The sequence below is a fragment of the Pongo abelii genome, chromosome 23, assembly GCF_028885655.2.
Source record: "Pongo abelii isolate AG06213 chromosome 23, NHGRI_mPonAbe1-v2.0_pri, whole genome shotgun sequence".
NCBI classification, from domain to species: Eukaryota; Metazoa; Chordata; class Mammalia; order Primates; family Hominidae; genus Pongo; species Pongo abelii.
The window spans coordinates 53,281,033-53,294,184 of NC_085929.1; positions in this window are offsets into that span (position 1 = coordinate 53,281,033).

Below are 13,152 nucleotides of genomic sequence, written 5' to 3' on the forward strand. Positions count from 1 at the left end.
CCTGTCTCTACTAAAAATACAAAAAATTAGCCAGGCATGGTGGTGGGTGCCTGTAATCCCAGCTACTCGGGAAGCTGAGGCAGGAGCCTCGCTTGAACCCAGGAGATGGAGGTTGCAGTGAGCCAAGATTGTGCCATCGCACTCCAGCCTGGGCGACAAGAGCAAAACTCCATCTCCAAAAAAAAAAAAAAAAAAAAAAGGCAACAATAGGGGCATATGTCATATGTTGTCAGGACCTTCTGAGGCCGTGTCATGAGCATGTCCATAAACAAAAAATTTTTTATTTATTTTTTGAAACAAAGTCTTGCTCTGTCGCCCAGGCTAGAGTGCAGTAGCACAATCTCAGCTCACTGCAACCTCTGCCTCCTGGGCTCAAATGATTCTCCTGTCTCAGCCTCCCGAGTAGCTGGGATTACAGGCACCCACCACCATGCCCAGCTAATTTTTTGTATTTTTAGTAGAGATGGGGTTTTGCCATGTTGGCCAGGCTAGTTTCGAACTCCTGACCTCAGGTGATCCGCCTGCCTCAGCCTCCCAAAGCGCTGGGATTACAGGCGTGCGCCACCGCGTCCGGCCAAAAAATTTTTTTAAAGGTAATGATAGATATATCGTCATACAGATTGATGAATACATAACAGCATTGTGTATATTCACAGGCCCCGAACAGCAAAGACACAAAACCATAAAGGAATGGACATGAATGCAACCGTGCATGGGAGGGCTTGGCAGATGCATTGGGATCCCAGCACAGCCAGGGCAGAGGCCAGGAACCACACCTTAGTGCACAGAGGCCCAAGGCTCAAAGTCCAGGGTGCTGTGCTCACCCAGGATGCAGGAGTAGGCAGTCACCACATGGGATCCACGGCCCCAGGTCAGTGGTAAGGCAGGGGAGAGTCTCGTGAAGGGAGGGACCAAGGTAACGGGGTCAGAGAAAGTTGCTGACCAGTGGTGGCCAGGCCAGGCCACATATCCAAGGCCTGTCATCCAGGCTTTGTTCTGTTAATAACAGCTATATTGAAATATGGCCGGGCGCGGTGGCTCACGCTTGTAATCCCAGCACTTTGGGAGGTTGAGGCAGGAGGATCTCTTGAGGTCAAGAGTTCAAGACCAGCCTGGCCAACATAGCAAAACCCTGTCTCTACTAAAAATACAAAAATTAGCCGGGCGTGGTGGCCCGTGCCTGTAATCCCAGCTACTTGGGAGGCGGAGGCATGAGAATTGCTTGAACCCGGGAGGCGGAGGTTCCAGTGAGCCAAGATCGCGCCATTGCACTCCAGCCTGGGTGACAGAGTGAGATTGCATCTCAAAATAAATAAATAAATAAAATAAAATAAAAATAAGTAAATATAATTCACATACAATTCACTCATTTAAAATGTACAGGTCGCTGCTAATGAGTATATTTACAAAGTAATACAACCATCACTAAAATCAATTTTAAAACATTTCCATTACCCATAAAGAAACCCTATACCCATTAGCCCTCACTCTCCACACCTCCCTTCCACCTGCCTCGGCCATTAATCTACCTTCTATCTCTGTGGATGTTTTTACAGTTCATCCATGTTGTACATATATTCTTTTATTTTATTTTATTTTATTTATTTATTTATTTTTAGAGGGAGTCTCGCTCTGTCGCCCAGGCTGGAGTGCAGTGGTGTGATCTTGGCTCACTGCAAGGTTCGCCTCCCAGGTTCACGCCATTCTCCTGCCTCTGCCTCCTGAGTAGCTGGGACTACAGGCGCCCGCCACCACGCCCGGCTAGTTTTTTTTTTGTATTTTTAGTAGAGAAGGGGTTTCACTGTGTTAGCCAGGATGGTCTCGATCTCCTGACCTCATGATCCACCTGCCTCGGCTTCCCAAAGTGCTGGGATTACAGGTGTGAGCCACCGCGCCAGGCCACGTATATTTTTATATATGTACACCTGAGGTCAGGAGTTCGAGACCAGCCTGGCCAACATGGTGAAACCCTGTCTCTACTAAAAATACAAAAATTAGCCAGGTGTGGTAGTGGGCACCTGTAATCCCAGCTACTCAGGAAGCTGAAGCAGGAGAATTGCTTGAACTCAGGAGGTGGAGGTTGCAGTGAGCCAAACTCGCGCCACTGCACTCCAGCCTGGGCGTCAGAGCAAGACTCCGTCTCAAAATAAAATAAAATAAAAAACTGGTGAAAATGGTAAATTTTATGTTCTGTGTACTTTACCGAAATGAAAGATTAATTTTTAGGGTGACTGCCCACGCAGGAGGTTAGGGGGTATCCCAGATGGGCCATGACTGCAGGGGTGGAAACAGATGGATTTGGATCAAGGTGGTCAAAAAGCAGAAACGATGGGATGCAGTGATTGACAGGATGTAGGGTGAGAGGAAACAGTCTAGAATGACCCCCAGTACTCTCCCTTGTCTGGGGGGATGGGTGCCTGTCATTCGGGTGGGAACACGAGCAAGGAGCATCCCACGGTGTCTGTGGGGTTTTGTGGTGGGGTCTGGAGGTCATTCCTTGGTGAATAGATGGGAGTGGATCTGCTTGAAGCAAGGAGGGGAGGGGACCAGGACCAGGGAGCCCCATGTCCTTGATTATCAGGGACAATCCTAGTCTCTATCTACTGTGCTATCTTCATTGCTGCTGGTGCTTCTGTTCACTTGCTGGAGTAGCCCTGCTGTGGGATTAGTAATCTGGTCATCCACCAACACTCAAAGGCAGGGCAGCGAACAGGTGACCTCATTTAGACCCTGAGCAGAAACAGAACAGCTTCAAGTGGAGCCCATGAAGGAAACGGAGATGGCCCAGCCAGAGAGGCAGGAGGCAAGCAGGGCTCACAGCACCCCAGGGAAGGCGGAGAGAGGGAGGCATGGTCCTGTGGAGCCCCAGCTCCACCTGCACTCACTGGGAGCCTTCGCCTCACCTGTTGGAGCCTCAGTTTTCTCTCACCTGTGAAACGAGGATAATGATCACAGAACAGAGTGGCTGAGGACTCAAGATTCAAGTCCAAACTGCGAGGAAGGGCGGTGAGATCTTGGGCCAGGGTTTCCTAGGACGGCACTGTGGACATTTGGAGCCGCATCACTCTTGGTGGCAGGGACCGTCCTGTGTACTGCAGGATGTGCAGCGGCAACTCTGGCCTTCACCCAGAGACAACCCAAAGTGTCCCCTAGACATTGCCAAATCCCCCATGAGAACCTCCCCCTTCCAGAAATCACTCGATTTCTATGTGCTTTGGTTTCTTCCTCTGTAAGTGCAGATACTAAAACCAACCTCATGGGATGTTATGAGGGTTAAATAGTACCGTAAATGCAAAGCGCTTGGCATAATAAGGGCTCATTAAATGTTAGTTCATAAAATCAGAGCGAGCAGCCCTGGCTGACTGTTGAGCCCAGCGTCTGGGGTACTGTCGGCGCTCACTCGGTGGCAGCTGTGGTCATGTTTCTGAGGCTGGTCTGTGCCCAGCGATCAAGAGACCAAAGTGGGGGAGAAAGCCTCAGGGGCTACCTCTGGAGGGACTTCTGTCCCCAGGCAGCAGCCAGAGGCACTTGGAGGGCTGTACTCCCCACTCAGGGCCTTGCTGATGCTAAGGGGCAGAGGGGATCCCTGCTGGACTCTCCAGCCCCTGTGCTGCACGCTTCCTTCCTATCCCGGCAGGACCAAGCCGCTGGGTCTGAGTTTTGGGGCTCTGGGAAGTGGGCTCCTGTGACTGCCATGCACTCCCCACAGGGGGAGACACACCCAGACATCCCTGGGCTGTCCTCTGGTGACCAAATCCCCCTGGTTTGCTGGACTTTCCTAGTTTAGCGCTTCAAGTCCCACGTCCCGGGAAACCTTTCACTTTTAGGAGGTGGATAGCTCAAGTTGTCCCGATTCCAGGTTGTACAGCCTACCCCAGGGATGGGCTAGGCCAGCTGCACCCTGGACCCTGAGCTCTCCTTGCTGGGTTCATCTCAGGTGGCACTGGGAGGTGACCTCATTTAGACCCTGAGCAGAAATAGAACAGCAGCGCTAAACAGCAGCGCCAATTAGCAGCTGCTCGGGAGCCAAGGGCATGTGGATCTGCTCCAGCCTCTCCGCAGAGGGATGTTTGTGGGATACGGAAAATTCCATGTGCAATCTTCTTCCATGGAGAGGAGGGGTTGTGAGGATGCCCCCTCCCTTGGGGATGCACCCAGTTTTGCTTCTTGCTTGTCCACGCGTCAAGGGTGAGAGCATTTGGGGCTGGGAGGCACAGACCCTCAGAGATGCTGATTCATTGGATTTGAGGCAGGATGGTGTGAGAATCCACACTTTTCGCACCCTCCTCAGGGGATCTGGATGCAGGTGGTCCTTTTGATGCACAGTGAGATACAGTAGGGACCTGCCTTGCTCTGACCCAGGGTCAGGGGCCCAGGCCCTGAATCCACTTTGCACCTGGGCCTGGGTGGTCACCTGCTCACTGGCCACAGCCCCCAGAGGACAGCTGAGAGATAGATGCCCAGATGGAGCCTAGCACAGAGCCAGTACGACGTCGCTGCTGCTGAGAGCCGGTGTCTACCTCTGTCCACTCAAACTCTGGCCTCTTGTATACGTGGGCACCTGGTGCCAGGAGAGAACCCTGGCAGGGAGCTGAGGGACCTCTGTGGTCAGGCTGCTTCACTGGCCAACCAGGGACCTTGTGCCATTCCCATCCCCTTGCTGCCCCCAGCTTGCCCTGAAAGCAGACATGGCGGTGGTAGGAAGCCAGGTGTCTCTCAGTGTCTGTCCTGGTGACGATGGGACCTAGAACGTGCCTCCCCACCTAAATCCCTCCCACATTCAAAGGGAAGCCTGGGTCTCAGCGATCAGGGCCCAAGCAGCTGGGCTTCGCCGCCGGTGACTGCTTAGGGGGTAGGAAGTGGGGTGGCATTTCTTGGGACTGCCCCTCTAACCTGCCCCTGTAGCTCCTGCAACAGCCTCCCAAGAACCAGGGCTGAGAGGAGAGCCTCCCAGAGGCCACTGCTTCGCTTGTGCCTTCACCCCGCTCCCTCCCCAAGGTGGCTGCTCTCTCGCCCCAGCATCGCCTCTGTCCTCTCTCCTTCCTCCCCACCGGGGGCTGCTTACCGTCAAGAGTGGAGGGGTGACAGAAACAGCATTGGCTGGGGAGTCAGGGGAGCTGGGGCTGAGTCTAGCTCTGTCTTAAATATATTGCTAGTTTCTAGGCCTCAGTTTACTCACCTACAAAATGGGAGTATTGGAGGCAGGAATCTAAGGTGCCCACCTGCTCTGATACTCCAAGGCTCCTTGGGCACATCCTGAGTCCGCCGTTTCCCACAGACACAGCCGACTGCCTGCTGCTTTCTCTGTACATTTTGTGACTTCCCTGGGAGCAGCATGTAGGAAGGGCCAAGTTTTGAGGTACACAGAGCTTGCTTTGTCTCACGAAGGAAAAAAAGTTCCATGCTTTCATCTTCCTCTTCCAGTAAAGAAACAGCCCGAAGTGGCCTGTCTGCAAGTCACAGGGTTAACTCAGATCCACAGGAAGATGTTTACTAGATGCTCCTTGGCCAGGCTGCCGCCATCCACTCGGGGGTAAACAGTCTCCGAATCAGGGCTGGCTGGCGGCTGACAGCCAGGGCAGGAAGTCTGCAGGGCAAGCTGCAGGATGTCACCCGAAGGAAACACTTTGTGTTGTGGGTTGCGGTGGAAAAGTGGAATGAGGCTTAGGGGTTGTGAAAACAGATTCCTCAAGCCTTCACGGAGGACCTCTGTGCTGGAGGTCTCACCCAACAGGTCTTGTAGGCTGGTCTCAGAGAAGTTCCTAGAGCTGCGCGTGGAGCCACCCGGCCTTCTCCCCCATTTAACACCGATCCCAGACATTCGTGGGATGCTTGCATCTCCCTAAAGCACTTTCCCATGAGTCGTCTCATCTGGTCTTTAGAAGAACCCTCCTAGGCCTGCGGGACGGTGCTGATTACCTCATTTCACAGATGGGAAGGTGACACTCAGAGAGGGGGCGGGGATGTGTCCAGGTCACATGGAATTGGGGCCACCTGACCCTTGGCCAGCTCTTTGGCTGCATGTGGCATTTCCAGATTTCCAGTGGGTGATATGAGGCTTGTGACTCAGAGGGGTGCCCCAGAGATGAAGGGAGAGGAGGCGGGGGGCAGCTCTGGGGAAACTGCCTCGCAGGGGATGAAGGGAGAGGAGGCGTGGGGCAGCTCTGGGGAAACTGCCTCGCAGGGGATGAAGGGAGAGGAGGCGTGGGGCAGCTCTGGGGAAACTGCCTCGCAGGGGTGCCCAGGAGATGAAGGGAGAAGAGGCGTGGGGCAGCTCTGGGGAAACTGACTCTCAGGATGTGCGTCAGGGGCTTTCCCAGGCGTCCAGTGGCATCCAGCATAGTATGGGGCTAGGGTCATGGGGGCAGGGCGTCAGGAGGCTGGCACTCCTGCCGTGGGTGGATGGCATGAGGAAAGGAGGCTTCAGGCATCTTCCTGCGTGGGAGAAACAACGCCTAGTCCCTTAACAAGTCCCTGAATCCTTCGGCTGCTAGCACTCCCCAGCCCATTGTCTGTGCCCACTGGAGCCCGTGTGGGTGGTGATTCTGCCCTGTAGGAGCTCCCCATGGGAGTGGAGGGGAAAGGCCAAGTTCCCCAAAGTCAATGTCAGTTTATACTCAGGGAGGGGCCCACGGGAGGGAGTAAGCCCTGGAAGCTGGGGGCTGGAAGTCTGGAGCCGGGGGTGGGGTGAGGTGTTTGCCTGGGCCTCAAAGCATGCAGCGATTTCAGTGAGTGAGGTGCAGGGTGAGGGACGGCTCCCAGGCAGAGGGCACCAGCAACAGGCACGCTGGAGTGTGTTGTCGGACAGAGTACTGGGCAGTGGCAAAAGAGGAGCCCCCAACCTGGAGAGACCTTGGGTACCAGAGTGAGGAGTCCGTTGTTTCCCAGACACAGGCAGCCCGACGGCTCTTAAGCAGAGCGTTTTATGATGGGGGCTGCTGGGCAGCAATCACTGGGGAGGGCCATGGGGAGAGGCCAGCAGGGGACCAGGGCCCCTTCTCTTGGCTCTAACAGCCCCGCTGTGCCATGGGCAGGATGCCTGGCAGGTCCGACTCCAGGCATGGCTGAGGCCAGCAGCCGTGGAAGAGTGTCTGGGGTCAGTGGCTGACAGGAGTGAACGAGGAAACGAGGAAATGGGGCAGGGCGGGGAGGGCGTGGCACGCACTCCACCAGGCCCCAACAGGTGCCCAGTCTGCCACGCACCCCTGGCCTTGGCCTGGTGCCTGATAGCTGCCCCTGCTAGGACCTGGGGGTGCAGCCCAGCTCTGACAGCTCTGGGAGTGAATCCTGGGCTAAGAGCCATGAGTCCTCTTTCAGGGTTCAGCTGCTCTGCTGAGGCTTAAACCAAAAGGTCATCAGCTCCTGTTCAGCCTCCCTCTCCCCTGCTTCCTCCTTCCTCCTCCCTCCTTCTCCAGCTCTTCTTCCTCCTCCCTCTCCTCCTCAGGCTCCCTCCTCCTCCCTCTCCTCCTCGGGCTCCCTCCCTTCTCCCTTGATCTTTAGAAGAATCCTGGGAGAGGGGCAGGACAGTGGCAGTTATCTCCATCTGACACAGGGGGAAGGTGAGACCCAGAGAGGGGCTGGGACTTACCCAGGCCACTTTCCCTGCTCTCTTCCTCCCACGCCCTGCCACATCACACTGTGCACTGGGAACAGTATACACGATAGCCACGGGCCCTCCTAAGTGGAGCTGCTTTTCCTAGAATTGCCATCAACATTTCTAAACAACGTGGCCCATCTGGGGGCAAAGCCTCCTCCTTTGGTAATGACCCCTGCCACAGTGAGTGCCTGACCCTTTGCAGGCCGTTGCAGTCCCCAGGCTTGACTCTGCCTTCTGGCAACAGAGCTGGGGGAAGGCCTGGGAAGGATCAAGAGGGTACCAGGCCCTGGTGCCCTATCTCCCCACTTCCCTCAGGTCACATCCAGTGCACTTGCCAAGTATGTCATCAACGATCAAGTGAGGACCCGGAGAAGCTCGGTGGGGAAGGCGGGGGGCTATGACCTACTGGAAATTCCCATAGCTGGAGTGATGGGGATGAGGGAGAGGTGCTGGTTTGGGACACAGCCTGTTGCAGGGACTCACAGAGCCAAGGACAGAGCACAGCAGGCGTGGCAGGCGGTGTGAGGACCCGGCCCTGGCAGCTGGGAGGGTGCCTGGATGATGGTCCCCCTGCTGGAGACCCCCTCTCTTGCCTGTCTCAGTTGGCCTGGGCTTTGTCCTCCGCTGACCAACACGCTCCACACATTGCTTGACACAGTGGGGAGGTGTCCGGTCTTGGACTCCATGGCTGCCCTTTGCTAGGGGCACCAAGAGGGACGTGGTGTTCAAGGATCTGGGGGATTTCTTTGCAGGTGGCTGAGGCTGGGCTCCCTTGGGGCTCCCAGAACACTGTGCAGGCATCTCATGTCAAACATGGATGCATTCTTATTGACCAGGCACCATTCCAAGCAGCCTATGTGTCCATTAGTTCTGGCCACATCTTATTCTTGGTGAAAGGCTGCAGGTGGCTGCAGCCTTTGCTTCTCTCTGTGCCATCTAGAGATGGTAGTGACTGCTGTGGCAAGGGCGGGTGGCCTGCACAGCACTGCCCCTCCCGTGGGAAGGTCCCGGCATTCTGGAGGTCCACATGGGGTAGGGCCAGGCGTTTTTCCCTTGGGAAGGCTGCTCTCACCTTCCCCACCAGGAGACATGGGAGGTCCTGGTTCCAAGCTGAGCCCCTTGCAGTTGTAGAGGGCCACTCTGATGGGGAGGGAATGCTCCTGGGTTCTGCTGGCACAGCCTGTTTGGCACAGTGTGGCACTGGATAGAAAGAGGAGAGACCAGGGCATCTCCCCCTGCAAAACACCACAAATGCCTTGCTTCTCGGGACCTCAGTTTCCCCAATCCCAAAACAAGAGACTTGGGGTCAGGCACCAGGAACACTTTAAGTTTGGGCCTTGGGCCTCCCCAAGTGGAGACACTGCCTAGGGGTCAAAGTGTGTGAAGGGAGAGGGGTGTGGGAAGCTGGGGTAACCAGAGGACTGAGCCTGCTCCAGCAGATACACACAGGGGTTACCACACCAACGTGTGGCCCTTGAGGGCTCCCTGACTTAGCACAGCCCCTCACCCCTCTAGCCCTGGCCCCTGCCCCTCAGGCCCCTAGCACCCCTGGGCCCAATGCTGGGTCCCATGCCTCCCCCACCCCCATCCCCAGGCCCCGCTCTTGCTTCCCGCAAGTCCTGCCCCGCGCCCCTGGGAGCCTCTGCTTCAGTGAGGATGGGTCCTTCTCCACAGTGACAGAGGGGATGGAGATGTGGCAGGAGTTCCTTGGAAGGTGCCATAGGGCATCACTTCATGCCAGCTGTGGCTTGGTCCCTTGGGTAGGGGAGTAGGGGGGAGCGGCTGCCTTTGGATCCACTGCCAGCGAGCTTAACTCCTCCAGAATAGCACGTCCCCTCCCCCCCTTGCAGTGTCCCCAGGAGACCTGGGTGGGCAGTCACTGTCCCTCCTTTGGAAGAACCAGTGTCATCCGAAGGTAGTCAGGAAGCGGGAGGATGATGCCGAGTGGCCAGTACAGACCCTATAGGGCCAGATTCCTGAATTTTATTTTTGTTTGGATCGCTAAGTGTCAGTACTATAAACGGCAGTTAGCCCTGCCTGGATTCTGTCATGTGCCCAGGTTCATGCCTGATTGCATTGAGCCCTCTGCCAGCAGGTGAGGAAACAGGCTCAGCTGAGAAGGCTGCCCAGATTTGCACAGCAGGATTGAAATCCACGTCTGTCTGGTTCCAAAGTCAGGGGTTCATCCACTTACCACTCGGCCTGACCCGCAGGCTCTTAGGATTGGGGAAACTGAGGCCCAGAGAAAAGAGGTGTTTACAGTGTCTCAAAATAAGAGACCACCCCCCCCGTCTCTCTTTCCATCCAGTGCCACACTGTGCCAGGCAGGCCACGCCACCAGAACCCAGGAGTGTCCCCTCCCCACCAAAGTGGCCTTCTGCAACTGCAGGGGGCTCAGCTTGGAACCAGGATGCCAAACAGTGCACAATCCCAGCTCAAGTGTGGCACCAGCACCTTGCCTGCCTTCTCCCCTCACCCTCAGGGTATCCATGCCTGGGATGCCACACGGGCAGGCCCTTTAGTGCCAGCCTCTCCACGCCATGCACCTCTGGGTCTATGTCCACCCAAAAGTGCCATTCAGGCTGGGGCCGCACCACACTTTCCATCCTGGCTGCCAGGCTGTGATGTCATAAGGGCACAGAGTTCCCAGGTCTGTGTCCCCAGTTCCTAGCATGAGAGGTCCAGTCAGATACCTGGGAGATGCCTGCTCTCCGGGCCACTTTCTCTTCTGGTGTTAAGTGACAGACCAGCTCCTTCCTTCACTCTAGCAGCTGCGGGAAGTCCAGGGATGACACAGCACCATGGGGCCATAGGGCTTTCCGGCTGCCACTCCAGGCCAGGCTTCACGTCACTTACAGACTCACTCCCTACTCTGCATTGTCATATTTGCTCAGAGATTTTGGTTTACAAACTGGCTTCCAGTCCATTGTCTCAGGGGATTCCCATCATGACTCTGGGAAACACACAGGGCAGTTGTCCTCATCTCCATTTTACAGGTGGGAAAACGGGGGCTGTCCGTGTTTACAGCACAGTGTAATCGGTCACAGGAGACATGAGGCCAGGATGCAGCTTGCAGACGGACAGTCTGGGCTCCCTCTGACATCTGCTGTCCTCTCTCTATCCTGCCTGAGTCACTTTGGGTTGGACTGGCCATGAGTCACGGCTGACTGTGGCTGCTGCACGTTTGCCAAGGGTGGGGGTGGGGACCCACGTGCTGCAAAGGACCATGGGAGGAAATGCCACAGCTGGTTGTGTTTCTGATTAACAGTGGGACTGTGGCCAGGGCCCGGCAAGGTGAACTGGACAGTGAGTGGGCTGTGGGGTCAGCAGCTGGACTCCAAACCCTGTTCCCTTCACTCCAGCTGGGGGACTTTGCCTCTTGAAGCCCCTACTTTCTCATCTTTAAAATACAAATCATGATACCCACTGTGTGTGCCATCCCCTCTCCACCCCCACTGCCCCCCCCCACTACTACACCCTGCCTCCCCACCACTGGGCATCTGGTGAGGGGGGATGAGGAGGATGCTGAGGATGCTGGAATTTGCTGAGCTTGAGAGGTGGAGAGGGTTGCAGATGCACACGGGGAAAGGGACTGAGAGGCCTGCAGGTGAGGTCTGGGCAGGAGGTCTGCAGGAGCACGGCAGAGGATCGAAGGTGACAGAAGGGGCTGAGGGTGGCTGTGAAGGGCGCGATGCATCTCAAGGGTGCATTTAGGAGGCTTGTTTGCATGAGCCGTGGCATAATGGCCCTCCTCTGTCTATCCTGAAAGCCTCCAAAAATCAGTCTTATTCTTCAAAGCATTTGGACTTGCATTTGTTGTTTTTCCTGGATGTGAAAATAATTGATCAATTTTTTGGGGGTGGGGGTGTCTTTTTAATTTTTTTTTTTTTTTTTTTTTTTGCATCTAAGAAAGCATTTGGGTGGCTCATGCCTGTAATCCCAATGCTGGCCGGGCGTGGTGGCGTGTGCCTGTAATCCCAGCTACTTGGGAGGCTGAGGCAGGAGAATCGCTTGAACCTGAGAGGCAGAGGTTGCAGTGAGCTGAGATCATGCCACTGCACCGCAGCCTGGGCGACAGAGTAAAACTCTATCTCAAAAATAAAAAATAAAAAATCCTAAAGCTCCAACATAATCCTTGATCCTGGATCGGCGTCCCAAGGCCTTAGGCAGTCCTGCTCCTATGGCTGCTCTATGGGTTGGGGTGGAGTTGCCTGCAGCTTCTCCAGGTGTAGGTGCAGCTGCTGGTGGCGCTACCATTCTCCAGTCTGGAGGGTGCACTCCCCTTCCCACGGCTCCACTAGGCAGTGGAGTTCACTAGTGTGAACTCTGTGTGGGCCTCCAACCCCACATTTCCCCTCCATACTGTCCTGGTAGAGGTTCTCTGCGGGGGCTCTGCCCCTGGTGGAGGTTCTCTGCGGGAGCTCTGTCCCTGGTGGAGGTTCTCTGCGGGGGCTCTGTCCCTGGTGGAGGTTCTCTGTGGGGGCTCTGCCCCTGGTGGAGGTTCTCTGTGGGGGCTCTGCCCCTGCAGCAGGCTTCTGCCTGAGCACTCAGGCTTTCTCATACATCCTCTGAAATCTAGGTGGAAGCTGCCACCTTTATTCTTGCATTCTGTATGCCCACAGGTTTAACACCACGTGGAAGCCACCAAGGCTTCCGGCTTGTATCCTCCAGAGTGGTGGCCCAAGCTGTACCTGGGGCCTTTGAGCTACAGCTGGAGCTGGAGCAGCTGGTATGTGGGGAGCGGTGTCCATAGGCTGAGGAGTGTCCTGGGCCTGGCCCCTGAAACCATTCTTTCCTCCTAGGCCTCTGGGCCTGTCATGGGAGGGGCTGTCTCCAAGATCTCCCAAAGCCTTTGAGGCCTTTGTTCTATTGCCTTGGATATTAGCACTTGGCTCCCTTTTGGTCATGCTAATCTCTCTAGCTAATGGTTGCTCCCCAGCCTGCTTGGATTCTTTCCCTGCCACATGGCCAGGCTGCAAATTTTCCAAACTTTCATGCTCTGCTTCCCTTTTAAATATAAGCTCCAACTTTCCTTTGCTCCAATATGTGATCATTGGCTGTGACAAGCAGGCAGGCCACCTCTTGAATGCTTTGCTATTTAGAAATTTCTTCTGCCAGTTACCCTAGGTCATTACTCTTAAGGTGTCTTTACAGCAATGCCCTGCTTCTTGGTACCAGTTTTCTGTGTTAGGCTATTTTTGCGGTGTTTATAAAGGAATACCTGAGGATGGGTAATTTATAAAGAAAAGAAGTTGAATTGGCTCATGGTTGTGCAGGATGTACAGGAAGTGTAATGTTGGTCTCTGCTAGGTTTCTGGTGAGGCCTCAGGGAGCTTTTACTCATGGTGGAAGGTGAAGCGGGAACAGCCATGTCACATGTTGAGAGCAGGAGCTAGAGAGCTGTATTTCTTTTGAAAATATATTCTTTGATTTATTTAAATATATAGTTTAAAATAAGCTTGAAAAATATGTACTTGGTTTAAACAATCATACTCATTTCCTATTGTGGTTTTTTACCATCTTATTTGTAAGATTCCCATATATTAACCCTTTAT